Source organism: Gastrolobium bilobum, unplaced genomic scaffold, assembly GCF_033153095.1.
Source record: "Gastrolobium bilobum isolate Gb01-03AN ecotype WA unplaced genomic scaffold, APGP_CSIRO_Gbil_v1 utg2803, whole genome shotgun sequence".
NCBI classification, from domain to species: Eukaryota; Viridiplantae; Streptophyta; class Magnoliopsida; order Fabales; family Fabaceae; genus Gastrolobium; species Gastrolobium bilobum.
Window position 1 is genome coordinate 181,109 of NW_026898379.1, and position 25,641 is coordinate 206,749.

Here is a 25,641-nt window from a genome sequence, read left to right on the forward strand (position 1 = left end):
CCACTCAACTCACAAACTACTTGTACATGCACTGCCTCGCATATACAAGATCGCACGTGACCTTGCCACAAATTCCAAGTGTTACACACTCAGTTTCCCTTAAGAGAATTTCACATCCTCAAACAGAGCACCATCAACTTAAGTAATAGCGTAAGGCATCTTGCCTCATTAACAAAATGACCGGTGCTTCCCATGGAGACACGCTCGGTCGGATGAAGTCTTTCGCCGAAAGACTCCCAACAAAATTCTTCAGCTCAGTCAATTATCGCGGAACATCCGGTATGGAGCTAATGTAATAGGCCCCACACCAGGCAACAATTCAATGGAGAACGCTATCTCCCGCTGTGGCGAACACTCAGGAATCTCCTCGAGGAATTCCTTCACCACGGGAATGCCAGTGAGATCCTCATGTGTCCCACTCACCAAACCTCCCAATCATGACATAACCAATGCCCCTGCTCACCAGGCTCTCCTAGCCCGCAGCAATGAAAAAGGCGAGGAACTGGCTGTGGAATCACACAGAGACTTCACCACTCGCTAGGCACAACAATTAATCAATCGGTCATCACACAACTATTGGACAATCCATCCACGCCAAGGATGATTTCCAAATTAGCCATCAGTAATCCCATCCGATCTACCGTGAACTCACGACAATCCCACTGAAACACGACATCTCGATGTACAGTGGTAGTATCACACTTTTCTCCGGTGGCGGTAATCACCCTCAACGATGGAGAAGGCACAAACATGGGCAACTCACGCCCCACAGCAATCGGGGTTGCAATAAAGAAATGCGCATCCCCGGAATCAAACAAAACATCAATAGCAATTCCACCAAATGGAAACAGTACCTCTGACTAAGTTCGGAGCTCTATCTGACTGCTGCCGATCCAAGGTGTAAACTTGCTCCGTGGCAGGTGGCATAACAGGTGTCGTTGTAGACGCCATAGGAATCATCTGTAACAGAACTTCCTGAATCGCTGCAGCTCCCGTCGTCGAAGACGAACAATCTATGGAGTTGTGGCCCTCCTGGCCACACCGAAAACAGATCAACTGCCTGGTAGCACAACGTCCTGCATGCTCCTTTCCGTACCCCGAATATCTAGGAGTGGAAGGAGGTCGAGCAAAACCTCCTTGCTGCGAAGAAGTCCTCTTGAATTGACTAGGCGCCTGCCTAGCAGCCAACTGCTTCCCTTTACCCTTTCCAGCAAACTTCCTATCTTTCTAGGAAGTGGAACTACCCGTTCCTTTCACATCAGCATTCTTGGCCTTCTCGACCTTACTCGTGATATAGACATCCTCGATGTCCCGACACTGCTATACCAGTGTCCCAAAGTCTCTCGAAGCCGCTCCAGCAAGGCGATCCGCTATCTCCTCGTTAAGTCCCCTACGGAACTTAGCAGCCAAGAACATCGAAGTAGGCATGGCGATACAGAAGTGTGCAAACTTAGCCAATTCATTTAACTTAGCTAAGTACTCGTCCACAGACAACGAGTCTTGCACCAGATGGTCAAACTCTCATTGTTTCCGCTCCTGCGCATCGTAAGGAAAATATCTCCCAATGAAACTATCCTCAAAGAATGGCCATGTCATCACATGACCCTGCATCTCGTAGGCGTGAGAGGTGTTCGTCCACCACTCATGGGCGTCACCCTCCAGCATGTAGGTTGCAAACATCAACTTCTGCGGGTCAGTACACTGCATAACCCAGAAGATCTTGTCCAGCGTCTGTAGCCATCGCGCCGCAGCAATAGGATCATACGATCCATCAAAGGAAGGTGGCTTATGCTTACGGAAAGCATTCACCGGCGATCAATCACATCACGATCCTCAACAGGCTCCAAGTAGGGTTCCGTCACCCCTGTAAGAGGAGTGGTACCCTCAACGTGACTCAGGCTCTCGTCCTGAAGGCTAGGTGGAGGTGGAGGTGGTGGCAGTGGAGGAGGGAACTGACCAACAACAGGACCAACCCTCATCTCCTCCAACATGACTCTCATCATAGTCATGTTCGCCAGGCGGTTCGCCTCCAATACATCCTCAGTGGCCTTCCTGTTCGCCTCTCTGACAGCATGGCCTGGTTTTCCATTCTCATGGCCTCCTGGTCGGCTTGTCGGGCCGCCTGCATTTCATCTAATGCAGCCAGGATAGGATCAGGTTGATCCCCGCTAGATAACCATGTGTAATGCACAGATAACCATGTCATGTGTGTCAATATAATCTACTGGCCAGAGAAATGTAGGAATACGTCTATTACCTACACATAGTGCAAGACGCTACTTGCATCCACCTCAGTCTCACCATCTTGTATGACGCTACATACTCAGGCTTACCGTCAAAGTGGAACAACACATGCATATTATAAGGCCCTTATACTTAACAGTTCAACATCATTCCAATCATCAAAGCATGAAAACACAACATACATATAAACCAGAGAAATGTAGGAATACGTCTATTACCTACACATAGTGCAAGACGCTACTTGCATCCACCCCAGTCTCACCATCTTGTATGACGCTACATACTCAGGCTTACCGTCAAAGTGGAACAACACATACATATTATAAGGCCCTTACACTTAACAGTTCAACATCATTCCAATCATCAAAGCATGAAAACACAGCATACATATAAACCATTCCCCCATGGGGTATGGTGGAAGCAAACAATGGCTAAACTGAGGAAACAAAAGCTTACCTTGCAAGCTAACTATCCCAAGCCAAGAGTCCACACTAGCTCAGGGCACACAAACAGCACAATCACAATCTGTTTAAGCAATAATTAATCATCAATAATCATTACTCAAGATTACACTAAGTGATTACAGCTTTCTCACTCATTTTAATTCATTCCATGTTGTTTCTGCAAGAGGTATTCGAATACTCCACGAGTAGTATTCGATGACTCCAGCTCTCCATAAAGTATTCGATTGCTTTCATTTAAGTATTCGAATACTACCAAGTATCCGAATACTTTTCCCCCCAGTATCCGAATACCACAGTATCCGAATATCAAACCTCATTGTATTTGAATACTTTCCAGTATTCGAATACTTCTTCAAAGGTATGCGAATACTTTTCTTCCGAGAAAAGTATTCCAATACTCCAGCAAGGAGTATACGACTACCAGTTCAAAAATACAGTTGAAAATCTTTACCAAATACTCTAAGATTTTAATATGTTAAACTAGACATCTCAAGCTTTCCAACGACATATTTTATGTCTCAATTGGAGTTGTATAACTCCGGTTATGATTTTTGCAAAGTTCCTACAACAAGCTGAATTTCCAGCAATAGGGTCTCGACTTCAAACATAAACTTAGAGCAATTCACCTTATCCAATGGATCTGAAAATTTACAGGGTCGTATCCCTATGTGTTATATTCACATAGGTCCAAACCTCACTCAATTTAGAGCTCTGTAGCTCGAGATATCGCAATTTTATTAAACTAGGTCGCTGCTGTATCGCGAAGTATTCGATTACTGGATTTTTTCAGGAAGTATTTGAATACTGCCCGAAAAGTATTCGAATACTTCTTCGACAGAATGCAGAAAACTGAGTTTTAAAGGTATAATTGACCTCCAATGATCCAAACTCGATCTAGAGTTCAAGAACTCCTTAAACAGATGTTTATTAACATGCTTAGGACTCAGAAACACATTCCTTTATTCAATTGATCAAAGTTTTACTTTTTAACCGATTAAACAAGCTTAAAATCATCAAAAGACAAATAGGTGATCATGGTATACCTCTAAGCTCCAAAACTCCGAAAATGAGACACCATAAGGGTCCTTTACACAGCAATATGGTTTTGACTTTGGCAAGACACGATTTTGACCACCAAGCATGGTCCTTTAAGCCAAAAGATCACTTCTTGGCACCGCAAAATTCATGAACAAAGCCTCCACTAAGGTAGTTCACAAACTAATCCCCAAGTAACACAACTCAGAAGCTAAACTCAGCAAGAAGGTGCCTTTTTCCCTCACAATGTATACTCTCAAGTGCACACAAGATGGAAGAGGAAGAATCAAGAGAAAGACTAAGACTTGGTTGGTTTCAATGGAGAAAAAGCTCAAGTTTGAAGGAAGACAAGCAATGGAATAATGGATGAAGGAGCTGGTCATCCACCACTCACGTAGCAATTACAAAATGCCTAAGGTTTTGAGCCAAAGTGAGTATTTATAGCTCACTCAAAAGAAAACACACAGTATTAACACTAATAGCTACACTTAGCATTTTAATCTCAAATTTGAGATTCAGAACCTACTCATTTTTCTAAGATTTGTCATAATTTTATTTTATTTTTGGAAGTACCTTTCCGGTACACGTTTTTCCATAGCCAGTATCAGTTCTGGCACCAGTTCTCATTATTTTAACTTGAAACTTGTTTTACAAGTTCTATATATTATTCTAGGAAAATTCATGCACTTATTATAATTTTCCAGGATACTTCATCGTTACGTATTTATACCGTGTAGCAGAACCGGTATCTGCACTTTTTGTCAGAAAAGTGACTTTCAGCATTATTACTCACTTACTATAATTATTAAAGCCTCATAATAATTATTAGGGTCCATTATGGAATTATTTCCTAATTTCTCTTAATTAATTAATTAACTTCCTTAAATAACGGTGTAGGTTCTTACAAACGGAGTTGTGTGTTTACTTCTCCATTGGAGAACGTCGCCCGCGGAGCAAACTCGGGTTCCTCAATCTGTTCATGTGGTCCTTGAACTTCTTCAAGATCAACCTTACTCCCACTGGCTCTTTGAGAGATCAAATCTTTCTCAAGGAACTCAGCATTCTTGGACACAAACACCTTGTGTTCATCCAAGGAGTAAAAGTAGTATCCCTTAGTACCTTTGGGATAGCCCACAAATAGACATTTAGTACTCTTAGCACTAAGCTTCTCTGATGCCAACGTTTTGACATATGCTGGCGATCCCCATACCCTGAGGTAACTCAGGTTGGGTCTCTTACCATTTCATATCTCATATAGTGTGGTCTGAACAAATTTAGACGGTACCTTATTTAGAAGGTATGCCGCTGTGTCTAAGGCATATCCCCAAAACAATTTTGGAAGTTAAGTCTCATCATAGACCTGACCATGTCTAATAAGGTCCTGTTTCTCCTTTTGGAGACACTAATTTGGTGTGGTGTGTAAGGTGCAGTAAGCTGCGAGAGAATTCCATTTTCTCTCAGATAATCCTAAAACTCATGGTTCAGATATTCACCATCACGATCTGATCGCAATGTCTTAATCATCTTGCCACGTTGTTTCTCTACTTCATTTCTATACTCTTTGAACTTTTCAAAGGCTTCAGATTTATGTCTCATCAGGTACAAATACCCAAATCTTGATTTATCATCAGTAAAGGTAATGAAATAGGAGTATCCTCCTCTAGCCTCTATAGACATTGGGCCACAAACATCAGAGTGAATGAGTTCTAATAACTCACTAGCCCTATGAATTTCAAGCCCTTTGGGCTTGTGACGAGTCATTTTCCCAGCTAGACAAGATTCACATTGTCCATAAGATTCCAATTCCATGGAATCTAGGTATCTATTTGCATGCATCCTAGACAATCTTGTTTCGTTTATGTTCCCTAGTCTACAGTGCCAAAGATAAGATTGATTATTTGTCCTAGGTCGTTTCACATTTACATTGAGCACTTCAGTTCCCATTTCCAAAACATATAAGCCATTTATTAAAGAAGCAGTACCAAAAACAATATCATTCAAAATGATAGAAAATGTACCATCCCTAATAGAAAAAGCAAAACCATCTTGTTCTAAACAAGAAATAGAAATAATATTTCTAGAAATGCTAGGAACATAAAGACAATTATTCAAATGCAATAAAAGGCCCGTAGGCAAAATGAGGTCGGTATCTCCAACAGCATGAGCAGCAACTCTTGCTCCATTACCAATGCGGAGGTCCACCTCATTCTTCTCCAATCTCCTAGGGCTCCTAATCACCTGCAACACATTGCAGATATGAGAACCACAACCGGTATCCAATACCCATGAAGTCGGATTAGCACAAGAATAATTTATCTCAATCATGTAAATACCTGAGGTAGAAGCATCACCATGCTTCTTGTCCTTCACACTCTTCAGGTAGTCTGGACAATTCCTCTTCCAATGGCCATTCTTCCCACAATGGAAGCACACAACATCGCTTTTGTCCTTGGGTGCACTCTTACCCTTCTTTTTGCCTTTCTTCTTCTTGGGTTTTCCTTTGGGCTTAAGGGAGTTGCCTTTAGTCGGCTCCTTGCCCTTACCCTTGGCCTTATTAGGCCCACCAATCAGAAGAGCTTGTGTCTTATCCTTCTTGATAGACACTTCAGCAGTTGTTAACATACTTAACAACTCAGGCAAGCTCACAAGCATCCCATGCATGTTGTAATTCATAATGAATTGTCTGAAGGAAGGTGGAAGTGAGGTGAAGACTAAGTCATTACTTAGCTCGGCATCCATCACGAAGCCTAGATTTCCTAGCTTCTCAATGAGCCCGATCATCTTAAGAACATGACTACTCACAGACATGCTCTCAGACATCTTGCATGAGAACAATTATCTAGAGGCCTCATACCTCTCATGCCTACCTTTAATATCATACAACTCCTTGAGATGCAAGATAATAGAGGGAGCATCCATATGCTCATGCTGCTTTTGCAGTTCAGGCGACATGGATGCCAACATAATGCAGATTGCCATCACATTGTCATCCATGTGCTGTTTATGAGCTTCAAAATCGAAACTTTCATAATCAGCTTCCCCTTCCATAGGAGCTATGGGTAAGTCACCTTCTAGGACATAAGCAATTTTCTCTGCCCTAAGAACAATTCTCAGGTTTCGATACCAGTTTTTGAACCGGTCAGTTTGTTCGTATCGAGTATAGAGCGCAGTGACAATGGATTAGTCATACTAAAGCTAAAAAGATGTAAAAATAAATTAATATATATTGTCATGAAATAAGAACAAATTATTAAATAATTTAAATAATATGCCCCTCCCACTATTTTATCCAAGTCAATGACCCTTAAAATCTGACTTAGGGTTATTCTACTTTGAGATTTTACCTTAGTGGGATTTTAAGAGTACGATTATTTATTTTAACCCTCGTCTGAGACCGCAAGATTAAATTAAATAATAGGTTGATCCTTATCAACAATATCTCATACCTTCTCTTAATATTAGGTTGACAACTCCTTGCCACTTAGTGGTGCATCTCATGCAACCAACCTAGCACTATTACCCTAAGCACATAAGCCCGGCTGAGCCTGCAACTCATACACTCAGTTAAGCACTAACCAGCACCCTAAGTGTCTTACACTTCTAATACTTCTCTCACTCAACGAAATAGTGGGTCCCAACTGAGTTGTGGAGCACCACTATTTAGAGGAGGTTTGAGTAATATTGATGGTGGGAGGTAATCATGCGCTTAATAATTGATTCCTTTAAGGGTTCCTTTTATTCAGGGTTTACTAAGTCTCATCAAACACATATGTATTATTATCATGCTAGTCGTAACCTATGTCAAACATCTATTATATTACACTAGTCGTAATTGGACGTGCACAATAAAGCATACAAACGTGATTTGTCCAATTCATGCATACTAATCGTTTTAAGACATAAAAGCATACATCTGCGATACACTATCTCATGCATACTAGTTTTTTTAAAACATACAAGCATATATAAATAAAATAGTTTTATTTGAGACGGTCATGGTGCTCGCGCATTCTTCCATCTTGCTCCTTAGGCCACGGCTCCTTCTCGTCTAAACGCCACTAGCCTAATTCTCTAATTACAAAATAATTAAAGAAACTCCAAAATATCTTTAGAGGGACAAAAGAATGTACAAAATTTAAAATTCAAAAATTACACCTTGGAATTTAATTAAGCAAAAATTTTGAAATTTAAATTCGGGCACCATAACCATCCCCTTCCAATTTGCACCTGAAAAGTTAAACAACTTGCAAGCACACAATATTATATTAAATATGTTCCCACATATATCTTGATATTTTAACAATTAAAATATCAAAACAAGAATCAAAATTCAAAATCTCCTAATTTTCTCTAAATGGCCGAATCATGAATCTTTATACATAATTCAAATCTTTGTCGATTCTTTCTCAAAGAACACAAAAATTAAACCATACATACAACCATATTTATTAATGTGGCCGAACCATACATACATATGTATAAGAAATTTTATCACAAAAAATTTTATGCTATGCTCATAAACAATTCATCTAACCAAAGCCCAAAATTATCAAGATCAAAATGAACAAAATTAAGAAACCTAATTTTATTCATGTAGTCGAGATATGCCATGAACATTTGATGCATTTTTGAAATAAAATCATGGAGAAAACAAGGCATTTGAATATTCACAACATGACCGAATCATATTCCTTTCTAAAAGATGTTTCTTTTGAAAACTTTCACAAAGAATCATAAAGAAACAAAACCATGACCACATATAGATATATGAACATAGCAATCACATTAACATGTTCATAAAAACATAAACTTTAACAATTTAAAGGTGTTTTTATGAGTGATTTTCAGCAAGAAAAATACACAAATAATGGTGCATAGAATGGTAGGAGAAGTGGCCTTAAAAAGGAGACTAAAGGAGGATTATATGCTGCTAATTTATGAGTCAGAAAAATCACTCCAAAATCAGATCATGGAGCGCACAAATCATGGAGCGAAATAAGGCTAACAACCAAGTCAATTTATTGGTCTAACAACCATCATATGGCTAGCCTATTTGAGCGCCCCATTCAGCCATAAAATCCTCTCCTAAAATCAAGGATATGATTATGATAAGATGCTAATTGAATTCAAATTCAAATCTAGCTCTTATCTTCTCCTTTTGTTATGAAACAAACTACTATAGTTAATTCAAATTCAAATATTTAAATTCAAAATTTAAATTATGAAATTAAATATTAGATAATTAATTTAACTATTTAAATTAATTAATAATGTCTTGGACTATCCAAACCCATTATCACCATCCATGCGTCCCCTTCCTTCTTAGGTAGGCTTCCAAACTTCTTCTTGGGCTAACAACCATTATTAGGCCCAAAACCTTTAATGCTATAATGTCAAGACAATAAGGTGTTAGTGTGTGATCCATTAGGCCCAACATAGCCACTGACATAAATGGGATTGGGCTCAATAAGACCACAACCCATTTAATGACAACACAGAGCACTAGCAATGCTTTGTTGCCCCAAAGCTAGTCAGGTTAATGATATGATCATCCTATTAAATATATTTGGTTACTGTATGTATTTTTTTTCGTCTCGGTTACCTTCCCATTAAACCTAAGGTGAGGAAACTTATCAACCCTTGCAGTTTAGGGTAAGCTTTGACTTAAAATAGGGAGTCTTCAATTTACTGACTCTAAAGGCAGATCATCTCATGATTTCTTTTACTATGCATAGATTCCCGAGTCTCGTAAATGTCATCCTGATTTCTCCGGTTTACAGATAACCTAATCTCTCATAGAGATTTGACGAATTCCTTCAGCTTATCACCATTGGCTTGTGTTCTTTCAGGACATGCCCAAAGGTATACCTATGTATCTCCATGTTTCAGCAGACGAGGTATACAATCAAAACATGCCTTCTAGAACACAGTCTAGGCGAAAACTTCTGGTCTAAGGAAAGACACACCCAAATAATAAGAGACTGCTCTAATGATACTATCTGTGAGATTTCCTCATAGAGTCTCTTTTCCGGGTCTGTTCAATGCGAGCTATACCCTTATAGTTCCACCCACGACTTTAGCTAAGACATCTCTATATGTCTGTAGCTCATGAGATCTTTATCTTGTATCTGTATACAAGTAGATAAGCAGTGCTAGTCTTATCCAAGATTACTGATCCCCATTTTCAGTGTCTCTAGACTAGGAATATAAAATTAGGAATAAACATCTGGTATCCTTGAATCCTCATGATCGTGATCTCATCACAGATACTCAAGAGATACCTATTCTATTCCAAGGGATTTATCTAGTTACTCATATAATATATTAACAATTATATCGAGACAAAATATGAAATAGGATCAAGAGTGCTTATGATTTATTTGCAACAATATAAAAGGTACACATATGTCCTAATCTAATCAAAAGATTGTCTCTAGGACATCCATATACTAACAACATCATTCCTGACCACGATGATCCACTAGTGATCTCCGCTTGCATGGCTAATCTCCAGGTAAAACGTATTATGATTGATAACGGTAGTTCTGCCGACATTATTTTCTGGGATGCCTTCCGTGCGATGAACATCCCAGAAGAACATCTAATCCCTGGATGTTCGGATTTAATCAGTTTCTCCGGAGAATGCGTGCAACCCAAAGGTACCATTGAAATGTGGGTAACCTTTGGAGTCATGCCTCTGCCTCGTGCTATTAAAGTACATTTTTACGTTATTGAATATGCATCCGTATATAATGTTATCTTGGGGAGACCGATCATTGCCGCGTTAAAGTCAATCATTTCTATGCCTCATCTTTTGATGAAATTTCACGATTCCTCTAGCGCTGTTGTTGCCATCAGAGGTGATCAAAAAGCAGCGCATAGCTGTTACAATACCAGCTTACGGGCAAAGACCACGAACCCGGCCGATGGCAAAGGGAAGGCATCAGTCAATATGATGGATTTGGACATGCGTGAAGACTTGTGCGATACACGACCCCAACCCGATAGGGAATTAGAAGATCTCCAACTTGGTCCGTTACCAGAAAATGTTACCAACATAGGACGTCATCTCCCAGAGATGGAGAAGCAAGAGTTGGTGGCAGTATTACTTAAAAATAAAGACCTTTTTGCTTGGACAACTGCCGATATGCCGGGAATAGATCCGGGCGTAATATGCCATCATCTTACCTTAGACCCAAAAGCCAAACCCATCGCGCAAAAGAAGCGCAAAATATCTTTGGAAAAACCACAGGTGGTTGATACTGAAGTGACAAAGTTGCTTGATGCAGGAATCATAAGGGAGATTACTTATTCTACTTGGCTTTCTAACGTCGTGTTAGTCAAAAAAGCTAATGGGAAGTGGCGAATGTGCACCGATTGTACAGACCTTAATAAACACTTCCCCAAGGATTTATTATCGAAAAGGCTACTTATTGTTACAACATGATGCCATTCGGTCTTAAGAATGTTGGTGCTACATACCAACATATGATGAACAAAGTCTTTAGCCAGCAGATTGGCCAAATGCTTGAAGTATACATTGATGACATGATTATTAAAACAATGACCACCCCACAACATCCTCAAGATTTAGAATAGGTATTTCAACAATTGCGCAAATATAGATTGCGGCTTAATCCAACCAAATGCGCATTTGAGATTCCTGCTGGAAAATTCTTAGGATTTATGTTAACACATCGAGGCATAGAGGATAACCATGACAAATGCAAAGCCGTCCTCAACATGACTAGCCCTCAAAATATTAAGGAGTTGCAACAATTGACGGGAAGGATAACAGCTTTAACTCGATTCCTTCTAGCGTCAGCAGAAAAATCTTTACCTATGTTCAAGCTATTGCGTAAGCAAACAGATTTTGACTGGACTCCAGAATACGAGGCAGGGTTTCATGCTATTAAAGAACATCTGGCTAATCCCCCAATCCTGGTGAAACCTCAACCAGATGAAGCCTTGGTCTTATACCTTTCGGTTAGCAACGAGGCCATCAATGTGGTATTATTGCGTGAAGACACCGGACACCAACCAATTTATTTTGTCAGGAAAGCCCTTCAAGGCCCAGAATTGCACTACCAACAGATTAAAAAAGTGGCTTTCACGCTCATTTTAACGTCCCGTCGCCTACGACATTACTTCCAGGGGCACACCATCAAAGTTAGAACTAATCAACCCCTTAGACAGGTTCTACGGCAACCTGACATGGCCAGACGAATGATAACCTAGTCAATAGAATTATTCGAATACGATATTGTTTACGAACCGCGCTAGACTGTTAAAGCCCAGGTGTTAGCCGATTTCCTCGTTGAAATGACGCACCCCCAACAGACTCGGACAACTGATGATTGGACCATCTTCATTGATGGCTCATCCAATATCAAAGGGAGTGGGGCAGGAGTTATTTTTGAAAGTCCTCAAGGCATCACAGTGGAACATTCTATCCACTTTGGATTTAAAGCTTCTAATAATCAAACTAAATATGAGGCAGTTCGAGCTGGACTCGCAATGGCAAAGGACTTGGGAGTAAAAAGAATAATCCTCAAGAGTGACTCCAAACTAGTGGTTGTACAAGTACAAGGCGCTTACCAGGAAAAAGAGGTTCTAATGGAAAAATACTTGGATAAAGTACGTTTGCTGTTAGCTGACTTTGAAAATTTCAAAATAGAGAACATACCCAGGGAAAAGAATTCCCGGGCAGATATTTTATCTAAACTTACCAGCACAAAGGGACCTGGAAACAATAGATCAGTAATCCAGCAAAGTGTTCCCAACCCCAGCATCGTGCTAGCCGTTACTAAACACAGAGCTTGTCCCTCTCACGATGCGCGACACATGATCGATGATGATGAGGCGCCACCAAACGATAAAGAAACTTGGTTGACACCAATTTGGAACTACCTGACTAGGGGAATAACGCCTCCAGAACCGCGTGTAGCTAGGAAGTTAGCACACAAGGATTCATTTTATACCATCATCAATAATCAGCTGTACAAAAAAGGATTCTCTTCCCCAATGCTTAAATGTTTGGACCCCCAACAAGCTCAATATGTTATCACTGAGGTTCACGAAGGAATCAGTGGCCACCACATGGGTGGCAAATCCCTATCCAGAAAGCTGCTTCACGCAGGGCATTTTTTGCCCACTATGGAAGAAGACTCTAAACAGCACGTGCGACATTGTATCAAATGTCAAGAGCACACAGATTTACACCACGCCCTTCATGAGGAATTATCTTCGCTCATATCCCCATGGTCGTTCTACCAATGGGGTATGGATATATTAAGGCCATTTCCAGTAGCGGTGGGAGGAGTAAAATGGCTAATAGTCGCAATTGATTATTTTACCAAATGGATTGAGGATGAGGCCTTAGCCACAATCTCAGCCAGCAAGACTCGCTGTTTCTTCTATCGAAAGATCATCTGCAGATTCGGTGTACCTAATACCATTATAACTGATAATGGCACACAGTTCATAGATAAAAAATTCAATCAAATCTTGCAAGATTTGTACATCAAACACAGATACACACCTGTTGAACATCCACAAACAAACAGTTTAGCCGAAGCCGCGAATAGAGTCTTAAAACGAGGACTGGAGAGAAGATTAGAAGCAGCTAAAGGAGAATGGCCGGAACAGTTGGACTACGTATTATGGGCTACAGAACCACTCCACATCCGACTATAGGTGAGACTCCATTTCGCATGGTTTATGGGAGTGAGGCCACGATTCTAGTCGAAATTGGAGAACCATCATAGAGAAAGATGTATACAATTGAGGAAGGCAATTCTCAGGCATTATTGTACAACTTAGATGCAATCGATGAAATGCGCGAGATTGCCCATGTCAAAGAGGCAGCATTGAAACAAAGAATAGCAGCGCGTTATAACTTGAAAGTTATTAAACGAAGTTTCGATATGGGAGAATTAGTCCTACGAAGAGCTGACATTGGAAATAAAAATGCCCGATAGGGTAAACTGGCCGCGAATTGGGAAGGGCCATATCGTGTCCAGAGCAAGACTGAGAAAGGTGCATACGTCATTGAGACGTTATCTGGCCTCACCATTTCACGTACATGGAATGCAGATAAACTAAAAATATTTTATAGTTAAGTCTTTTCTTCATATTAATATATGTATCTCCCGTTTATCAAATAAAGCTTGTTGATTTATACATGCTTATTGTGTTCATCGCGCATATATTTCTTCATCAAAATAAGCCTGCAGCTCTATACTTGATTATTACATTCATCGCGCATAGCACACACACTTTCCTCTACAAATGAAAGGAAGGTAAAGCCTTAACTGGTTAAAACTTCCTCCTAGTTGAAGCGCGATGAAGAAAGGAAGGTAAAGCCTTAATTGGTTAAAACTTCCTCTAAGTTGAAGCGCGATGAAGAAAGAAAGGTAAAGCCTTAACTGGTTAAAACTTTCTCTACAAATGAAAGAAAGGTAAAGCCTTAACTGGTTAAAACTTCCTCCAAGTTGAAGAACGATGAAGAAAGGAAGGTAAAACCTTAACTGGTTAAAACCTCCTCTATAAATGAAAGGAAGGTAAAGCCTTAACTGGTTAAAACTTCCTCCAAGTTGAAACGCGATGAAGAAAGGAAGGTAAAGCCTTAACTGGTTAAAACTTCCACTACAAATGAAAAGAAGGTAAAACCTTAACTAGTTAAAACTTTCTCTACAAATGAAAGGAAGGTAAAACCTTAACTGGTTAAAACTTCCTCCAAGTTGAAGCGCGATGAAGAAAGGAAGGTAAAGCCTTAATTGGTTAAAACTTCCTCCAAGTTGAAGCGCGATGAAGAAAGGAAGGTAAAGCCTTAACTGGTTAAAACTTCCTCTACAAATGAAAGGAAGGTAAAGCCTTAACTGGTTAAAACTTCCTCCAAGTTGAAGCGCGATGAAGAAAGGAAGGTAAAGCCTTAACTGGTTAAAACTTCTACTACAAATGAAAGGAAGATAAAGCCTTAACTGGTTAAAACTTCCTCCAAGTTGAAGCGCGATGAAAAAAGGAAGGTAAAGCCTTAACTGGTTAAAATTTCCTCCAAGTTAAGCGCGATGAAGAAAGGAAGGTAAAGCCTTAACTGGTTAAAACTTCCTCTACAAATGAAAGGAAGGTAAAGCCTTAATGGGTTAAAACTTCCTCCCAACAATGAAAGGAAGGTAAAGCCTTAATTGGTTAAAACTTGCTCCAACTCGCGATCAAGTCCCATGAAGAAGTACAAGGCAGAAACTCACAATCATACAAAGATCTATATTGCAGAAGAAAAGAAGGTTGAGGAGGGTGACAACCCTAAAAGGTCATACACTTTATGACACGACCGCAGACAACAATTCTCTTTTATTCTGCCAAAACATCACATAATGACAAGGTACATATGTTGCTTTGATACTCCTTTACGAGCTTTTAAATTATTTATGAAGAATGGAAACCTTGATATGTATACATCAGGATGTATATGTTAGGATAGATCAGTCATCATCCTATGAAGTATTCATAGTATGTAGTCATAAAGAATCATTATGAGAGAAAAAGTAAAATCATACGCGACATCATATATCGCGGCATAGAAATCATAGACAAATTAGTCATTATTTGCAACAGAAAAATGAAACATTCATGGGACAACCCATGTACAAGCTAAATGTTGCAATAGTCAAATCATAAAATTTATATTGTTTGGATAGACATATCCTGGGAATCCTCAATGGCAGCCACGTCCCCACCTTCAACAGTTGGCTCTTGACGGGTTGGCTCTGGAATGGATGGCAGGATTGTTTCTGTGTCCATCGCGCTTACAAGGTCCACCAGCACTTCTTCATCTTTGTCATTTAAGGCCATTAGTTGGCCATCTTTGACATAGTAGAGGTAATGAACGTTATCCAGCTTGGCAGTAGGATTGAAGAGACACACTTGCTTCAAGATATTTGTATAGGTCCCTTCGGCCTCCTTCTCAAATAAATCTTGAAATTTCTTCACTTCATCATCTAAATGGGCCTTCTCTTCTTTCCACGAATATGCCTTTCCTTCCAGCTCCAGGACGCTTTTGCTCAAATCAATCTTCTCCGTCTTTAACTCTTTATTTGTTGATGTCACCTCCTTCAGCTCCTACTTTACCCGCGCCATCTCGTCTTCTGCCTTCTTCAGCTTTTCTTCAAAATCTGTGCGAAGGAGAATTTCACCCTTCAGGTCCACAATGCGCTCCTTTAGATAGCCAATCGTGCCTTCCACATAGGAAATATTACATTAAAACGGTTGAAACCAAAGTTTTAACCACATAAAGCATATCGATTCGCTTACCAGGCACAAACATGATGAACTGGTTGGCGAGGCTCAGTTTCCCAGAGGTTGACAGCCATTTGTCCATTGGAAGCTCTTCAATGCGGGGACCTATCTCTTTCCCCTTTGCGTATATATCCGCATCAAAGTCCCAACCTTCCCCCACATAAACCAATTCTGGAAAACCCTCATTGGTCATTGAGGATTTTCTCTTCTTTCCTCGCGATGAGTCCTCCACCTCTTTCTTTTTGGGGGAGGTAGCATGGGTAGCCGCACACGGAGGACCAGGCGACTTCATTCGCGCGACAATGCCATCAATTGAATCAGCCCCTGTTGAAGTAGCAGCAATGGGGGCACGTTAGGCATAGAAGGGTCGGCATCCCCAGCAGCTCGCATTGCTGCTATCTTCTGCAGCCTAGTCAAAGAAGAAGCCATTGCGCTATCTGCAACAGGATAAAAGAGGTATGCATTAGACATAGATAAAAATCAAGTACAAGTACAAAAGATTCCTTTAGATTGAAATAATAGAAGAAAATTTACCCAGGAAAGCTTTGATATCATCATCAGTATATTCATTTAAAATTGTATACGCGCTTAAGTAGCCCATATTAGAAGCCTCTCGTGCGATGTTTGTGAGGGTCGTCACCGTGTGTTGCTCGTAATCACTCAAGTCATTAAAGTTATAGTTCAATTTTTGACCTTCTAATGGTCGCTCAGTCCAGTATAAGGGAAAAACAGGAGAATTATCCTCTCTTTTCAGGAAAAATGGTTGGGAATCTCTGGTTGGTAAAATCTTGAAATAATCTGTAGACCAGTTGTGAACCTTCCTTTGATAAGAAGCACAAAATTTGTACTTGTCCTTTCCTCTGAAAGAAATCCAACTGAAATGTGATCCCATCACACTGAACAGACATAAGAAGGACTTTGGAGATTGAAACAGGTCGTAGGCCTTGCAGACCATCTCGTATACTCGTATGAAGCCCCATGCATTGGGAGTCAATTGTGAAGGCGCCACATTTATATGTGCTAGCAACCTACATATGAAGGATGAAAAAGGAGAACAGATTCCTATGGACAAAAAGAAATGAGCATACATCATTATAAAATGTCGGCTAGACCCTTTAGCTCACGCAGAACATACTCGTTCATTTTTAGGAACAACATCCACATCCCATTGGTCATCATGAACCTTCTCCGGGGTAACATGGAGGCACACCTTCAATTGCGCTAAATCCTCTATAAAGCTATAAATGGAGGCGGTATCCAGAACAGTGTCTGATACCCAGCTCAGGGATTCTTCATCCCTAAGATTACGCTTGACTGGGGATTCTTCAAGGTCAATCTGTAGCGCTTTATTCTTCGTATCAGGATTAAGCTTTTGCTTTTTCTTCTTGTCACCAGCACCACGCCTTTCCATGATTTCTTTAATTTTGGGCGAAACGAAATCTGATTCAAAAGACGAGGAATCAGTAGAGACAGATGAGTCAGAAGAAGAAGAAGAGACAGAAAATGCAGATTTATAATTGTCAAAATTCCTTTTCTTATATGGATACCCCGCTGGGTATATCACGTTTAAAGGAAAAGGACTTGGACTCTTTTGACCAGGATGATCTCGCGCGATAGGAGGAGAAGTATCGCACGATGAAGTTGAAGGGGAAGATTCGGGTTCTACGGTATTAACAGACCTATGACTACAATCAGAACTCGAGGCAGAATCACTCGAAATCAAAATGGGATTAGTCATTTTAACAGAAACTTTCAAAAAAAGGGATGAGCTTTGTTGAGATAGTGTTTTGGTTATCTCGCGATTAGGTTCTCGAGAGGAGAAACCTGCTTCAAACCGTCGAACAGAAGGCGCACGGTTATCATTCAAAGTTAACTTCCTCCAAGGGGCAGCACACTTGCCAGTAAGCAATGCTTCCCCAGTTCCTAAAGACCTCGACCTAGGTAAAGACCTGGGAGGAGGACTGGAAGAGCCAGACCTCTCGGCTATTCTGATAAAGTTCATAAATTTACGACTATCAGACATACCCACAACTTAAAAATCCAGAAAAGAGCAAATAAAACACAGAAGATTAACAATGGAGAAAGTAACATACCTCCAATATATACTTCGGATAAACGGAAGGAGGACAAAACATGTCACCACCGAAAATCACAAGCAGGGAAGTAAGGTCTCCCGCGGTCACAATAAGTGCTCTGCGTGTGTGAACACCATTTTTTTTCGTTACTATTATTATTATTATTATTATTATTATTATTATTATTATTATTATCTATATATTTTATTCCAAAAATAACAAACACAGAACAAAAATAAAAAAGGGTACTAGCTGATACATTTAAAAGCTTTGTGGTCCATATATAACCATCCTCTCTTCGTGGAGAGCAAATTTGAATTACCAAAATTGGTAAGTAAGTTTAGTAATGAAAGTGCCGAATAATAGTGGGGCAACAGTGGTGAAAATTGTCCAATTCAAAACTGATAAAGCTGTAAATCTCATCCGTAAAAATTGCTAAATTCAGCTTATGGACACCATCCTTATCTTATCCAGAAAAAGTAATAAACACAAGAGAAATTTCAGAAAGTTGAAAAAGACATGTTCAGTAAAGATGGCTACAAGTTTCCTCTGTCGACACCTCTGTTGAAGAAGACAAACGCCTTACCTGCATATACAACAAGAGAATCAGGGTTGTCTGTACGCCAAGAGCAAAATAATCAGAGTTGATTTGGGTTTTAGCCTAAATAAGCCATGACAAGAAAGTAGGAGAAAAAGATAAAGGCTTCAACACAAATTTTACAAGCGTGGCACAGGAAATACAAAGGGGAAGGGTGCTGCTAGCAACAACAACAAAAAAGAAAAGGAGAAAGAGGCGATCAGAAGAGAACAAAAATCGTTCTTTATATAAAAGGGGTTCTGGGTGTTCAACAAAAAAAAAAAAGGAAAAGAGGGCCAAAAAAGCAAAGAAGCCAAAGAAAAAAGCATTTGTCCCATTATTCCCTCCTCAACCTCCATCACCCCCACCAACTCTTTTACGGTGGAAATACTAGAAAATAATGTGAACATATCTTCTAGGATCTCAAACACCATAAACCCACCGTGAACCAAAACCACACCACCTTCGTTGACTGCACCTACTGAAGCATGCCGCCAACTTCGCCGACCAAAGACCACTAATAGCTACCTCGCTACCTCATCACCGCCACACCAGGAATTTCGTTGGATTTGTTTAGTCACCATCACCGTGACTGGTTTCATCCCAATAGCCTTTGAGTTTTCTTCTCTTGTGTGCTGTTTCAGTTTCATTTTGCTGAGAAGAGTTTCTTCTTGTTGTGAGTTTATTCATCACTTATTTATGATTATAAATTTTCTGCATCTCTTTAACTTTACTAAAACTTGTAGCTATTTATTGTCTGCCTTTAGTGTCACTGACTCACGGTTACAGCTAAGATCATTTTTTTTTTTTTTTTTTTTTTTTTAAATATAAAAGTAAACTAGAGTAGGCAAAGTCATTATGTTTGCAGTATAGGCTTTCAATTGCTTTTCTTTTCTCCAGAATAGGATAGGTACTTCCATGATATTAAAATATAAAGTTAAAAATAAAAAATAAAAAAGGGAATGTAAAGAAAAGCAAGTCAATGAAAACGATCACGATTCAAGAAACATGATATACATTTTGTTCACAATTTTTCTTTTGATTAGACATGACACTTTTTTTTTATTTACTTTATTCTTTGTTTTTATGTTTTAGCGTTATGTAACCTACTATGTCTTTTTTTTATATTTCTTATTCTGACGTTAAATTATGGTAGTAAAATAATAATAATTTGGAAAGCACATTTCAGATTTTGAAAGTTGGATATTTTGTTTTCTTTAAAAAAATAAAAGCGAATTGAAAAACCAATAAAAGACGAAATCGGAAATAATAAAATTTCAACTACGGGAGAATGGGTTAGGCGCGTTAAGTCACGCGCGCGAGATTTTTCTCTCTGCTAGGTTTCAAGATTTCTGGAAATTTTTTCTTTCTTCCTTGTTCAGAGAGTATGGATGTTGGTAAGCTGATGAATCAGGAGCCCTTGGAGGTTGAAGGAGGGAAGGGAGGAAGGGATCGTTTGACGGAAGAGGAGGAGCTGCTCCTCAGAAGCGGCATGAAATCGAAAGGTGAGATGACAGAGGATCTGAGTATGGATGACCAGATGCAGGAGATTGGTGAGGAGGAGGCAGATCTACCTTCTAACCAGTCCTTGCGCACAGAAAAGAAGAGTGTGTTGGATCCCAGTGGATCACGAAGCAAAGTGGTTTCGTACAAGGATAAGTTGTTAAAACTGAATGGTGGAGGTGCCTCAGACAGTGAGGAGGAGGATTGGCTGAGTAGGCAAAAGAGGGAGGAGGAGGAAGATGATCTCATGGATGAGTATCCACAGGAGCTTTTTGAGGATCCCCTATGTCCGGTCTATCATATCTCCAAAGCCCATCATAAGGAAGATTGCAGACAGTGGCGCAAAGCACTGATCATCAAGCTGCTTGGCAAAAGGATAGCCACTAGGTTCTTGATGGCTAGGCTGCAGAGACTGTGGAATCTGGTTAGTGCTTATGAACTAATTGATTTGGATAATGGGTATTTACTGCTGAGATTTCACGATGACAAGGATTATCGCCATGTACTTGAGGAGGGGCCATGGATAGTGAATGATCACTATGTAGTAGTTCAGAGATGGAGGCCTTTCTTTGACCCCTACGATGATCAAGTTAAGAAGATGGCAATTTGGATTAGAATTCCTGGTCTTCCTATTGAGGTGTACACAGCTCACCATCTTTGGAAGATTGGAAACATATTCGGTAGGACACTTAAGGTGGATAGAAACTCCTTAAGGAAGAGTGACTCAGGTCTGGAAGTCATAACTGAGAGGGCTCGTTTTGCCCGTATTTGTGTTGAGGTGGATCTGTGGAAGAGCTTTTTATCCAAGTTTGTAATAGGAGATAAAACCTACCAGGTGGGGTACGAATGTCTACACTTGATCTGTTTTAAATGTGGAGTTTATGGGCATAGGAAAGATCAATGCTCCAGCAGTAACCACAAGGAGGAGCAGGCAGCATGTGGAGGAGAAGTCCCTGTGGCTATGTGTAACAGCAATAAGGAGCCAGCCTTAAAAGAAGCAAGCCAGAGTGAAGCTTTTGGTGCCTGGATGGTGGTCCAAAGGCAAGCTAGAGGAAGGAAATTGAAGGCTATTCCAGCTAAAGCCGTGACAGAGGTTAAAGATGAGGTTGTCCTTGGAGGAATAAAGGAGAGTCACCCTAAGGAGATCTTGATTGAAAGGGGAGGAGGGACTAAGAAGCCCTGTATTGGGACTACACATATCCCTGTTGCTGATCCGGATCCTGATGCTATGGAGATTGGTGATCAAGCTATAGAGAAAGAGAAAATCCAAATCACCTTGATGGACAATGATGTCTTGAGAAGTTCTGGCAGCCAGAAGAAATCAAAGGGGACAGAGAATAAGGTTAGGAAGAATCTCTTGAAAGATGGGAAGGATAAAGGAAGGGGGCCTTCTAGTCCCTTACAGAAAAAAGATGGCATTGAAAACAAGTCCCCTAATTCTGTTTTGGAAAGGTCTTTTAAGGCAGCGAGCAGAACTAAGGAGATTGGGAGAAATATCACTGGATCTAAAGATAGTGATGTAGGCCTGGTTAAGCAGGAAGGGAAAAAAGGAAAAGGAGCTAAACCTAGTGATCAGCCCAGCTCCTCTCTACAGAACCAAGTTGAGCAGAATACTGAGGCACTCTCTCCCAATTTGGGAGCTTCCTTTGTTTAACCCTTTCTGGTTGTGCCTCTTTGGTTTTTTTTTCCTTTTTCCTTTTTGTATAAAAATTAGTTTCATGGCTGTTTGCACTTGGAATTGTAGGGGAGTGGGTAAAAAGGGTTTTACCACTCTCATTAGAGACCTAAAATTTCGATTTAAATTTGATATCTTAGCTCTTTTGGAGACTAGAACTAATGGTTCTAAGGGTGATGATATTATCAAGCAGTTGGGTTTCCCTAATTATTTTAAGCAGGAGGCTGTTGGGTACTGTTGGACGTTTAGCAAGTGCACTAGTCGTACAAGTAATAAAATAATGAGTAAAGATCGTTCCCACGAGGAATTGTGTTTAAGCACCAATAAACCATAAAAAACTAATTTGAATCAGATAAGAGTTTGTAAAAATCATGAATAATTTGTCACCAGAAAATTGATTGTAAGTAATTTGACACAAAGTAAATATGGATTAAGAATTAATAAAACAACAAGTAGTCAGAAAACAACTTTCCTCCATAATAACCTATGTAAAAACTGATCATATGATGAATTCTTTTCCATGTGATGTTAATCAACCTTTTACTTATCATCAAGATGTAATCCCTTACTACCCTGATAGATACATTAATCAGAAACTCCAATCCCTTGGTGATCTCTTTCTTAATACATGCATGAAATACTAAAGTCTTAAGATTACATCAGAACTCTAGCATCAATCCCTTGAGTACTAGAATTCTAATGTTGAGATTATCAGATACAGAAGTCATATAAACATCCATGTTCTATACTACTTCCTTGATAGAAATAATTAAATCAGAAAATCTCAAATCAACACATGAAAAATACTTCATCATATTGATCAGATCAACATAATATTATCATGGAGTTCTATTGCATTCAGACTACAAAGACTCTACTCAGACATGACTAAGGAATAGACAAGAGAAGAAGAATCAAACTTCATTTCCATGTTGAAAGTCTTCAATCTCCAAACTATTACAAGGAAATCCTAGTACAAAAACTAAAACACTAAGAAAATTTAGAGAGAAGTCAGACTAAAGTTTAAGAGAGAGAGAGAGAGAAAATTCAGATCTCTCCAGATTCCCTACTAAGTGTGAAGGCTTTGCCTTTTATAGTGTTTCAATTAAAAACATAAAGCTGATGTGGGCGCTAAAACGTCCATAAGTGACCATTTTAGCGTCCATGCTTTACGTATGCTCAACTGCTTTTAACTGACTCCAACGTTAAAATGTTAAGGAATGACCGTTTTAGCGTCCAAACTTGGTGAATGCTCAACTGACTTTAACTGACTCCAACGCTAAAACTCTTGATTTGGACGTTTTAGCGGTGGAGACCAGAGTCCTTTTTCCACTTCAGGGCGCTAAAACGCTTATTACAGGCCGTTTTAGCGCCCAAGACCAGCAATTTTCCATCTTCTAAGTGCAGCAGCGCGCTAAAACGCTCTGTGTGGGCGTTTTAGCGCTCATCACCAGCAAGTTTTGGCCTCTTCCTGTAGCAGGGCGCTAAAACGCTCAGTGTGGACGTTTTAGCGCTCAACACTTAGGCAATTTTTCTCCTCTTGAGCTCCAGAATCTTCTTCCTTCTCCAGTTGCCTTTCAAGCTTGCTTTTCCTACAAGAATCATACGAATTTCCAATAAAGCTCTTGAACTTGTAATTGAGGATATCTTAGGACATTAACCTTGTTTTTCATCATTTAATCACACGATTTGATCCTAATTCATGCTAAAAACCATGATGAACTAAGGGTTCATCACAATTCCCAGATTTGAATATTGCTGTCCTCAGCAATAACTTTAAAGACAGAGAAAGATTTGAGATTCTTTACACATGAAATTTATGAGGTTGGATTGAAATATGACAGATCAACTTTCCAAGATACAATCTAACATCCCAGCAATCTATCTTTTACTATGACTTGCTTAACCTCATCACATGACTTTCAACAGATCAGTAAGATGAAATGCAGAGACCTTCAACACAAAACACCCCCTCACTTGGAACTTCTCAAAAATTGTGAGAATAAACTCTCTTGCACTCTAGTGTCTAAGGGTGTACTCATCACTCAATCTCCACTGCACTCAAACTACTATAAACTTGCCCATCTTCTCACTTTCAATAGTGACAGTGATTCATAAGCAGAACAAAAGAGGCTTTGGTGGTATGACTTGACTAGGGATAGGATTCTGTATAGGAGAAGGAAAATGGCTTGGCACGTAGTTGGCTAAAGGTAGGATTTGATGTTGCAGAAGGTTAGATAGATGAATCAGATTCAGATAAGAGGAGGATCACTATTGAATTTATCTATGTACTCCTTAATCCTTCTCATTCTCTTCTTCCTTTTCATTTACTCTTTTCACCACCTTTTCTACAACTTTTCTTTTTCTTGAACTTCCTTCCTCCTTTTCTTCCAACTTTCAACACTTTGTGTTGTTTTGATTTCCCTTTTTCCTCATTTCCTTTTTCTTTTCCTTTTCCAAACCAAGCATTTTGTGCCTTTACTTCCTTTTTCCTTTTCATTCTTCTTTTTCTCCAAATTTCCAACACTTAACACTTAATATTTTTATTCATTGCAGAAACACCTTTCTCCAACAGAGCTTTCCTCTTTTACCCCTTATCTGAACACATAATCTGAAAATTTAGGATCTGGAATAAGTGCAGGGCTCTTAGTTTTATCATAACAAGTTTAGGCTTACGGCTTCCATGCAATAGGAAAATTTGGTTCAAAAGAAAAATGCCTCAATGAACTCTACTTTACAAACCATGAACTATTTCAAGTTAGAAACAGGGCAAGTTCTAGAGTTACTCATACAGTGAAGTGCTCTCTGAACAAAAAATTTTCTGTATAGGCTCTATGTCTCACAGTTCAGAGTGCATGCTTGAATTCCTCTATATACATCAAACTGATCTCTCTACTCCTCACATAGCATGAGTCATGCAAACATATCATTTAGCACACATGCAAGGATTTCAAATTGCATCAAAAATTTTTGATCAATCATGTAAAACTTTGATCATCCTATCCTCATAAAATTCACATCATCTCAACTCTAAATCCAACCTTTGTACATATACAATACTACCTAAACTACCTAAAACTACATTCACAAGAATTTAAAAGAAAGGATTGAGATGTTTCCCTGTTTGTGGATCATCAACTGTGTGTCATCATCAACTGTGTGATATCACCATGGAATTTTGCAATCATGTCATTCATTCACACCCCATTCCCAGATTTAAACGTTGCTGTCCCCAACAACTAATTTAAATCTAAAAAACAGTTGACAAGTTCTGAAACACATTCACATATCAACAAATAACATCAGTACTATTTCAAAAGTGCATCATCCAAACAGAGAATCTCAATGTACTAACAAATGTACAAAATTAAAAATAATACCAAAAGTAACTAAAAGTATCCAAAATAAAACCATAAAAACAGAAAATGTGTAAAAACAAAATGAGGAGTCTAGTCAGTAGACACCTCATCATCAGTAAACATCAAATCTGAGCCTGGATCAGCAGTAGGCAAGGGGTTGTACTCAGGATCAATACCCCTGTCTTCATCCATGGCACCAGTATCAGCAGCAGTAGCAGTGGTCTCTGTGGTAGTGGCATCAACACCAGGTTGTCTCTCTGAAGTGTGTGCAGCATGGGAAGATGTAGCACCATCAGCAGGCGCAGCTCCATCCACATGATCAGCATAGTGAGTCCAGGCAATTGCCTCAAAGGCTTCCTCCTCAGCAGAATGAGGGTAAACAGCAGGCTGGTAATCAATAACATCTAAGCCC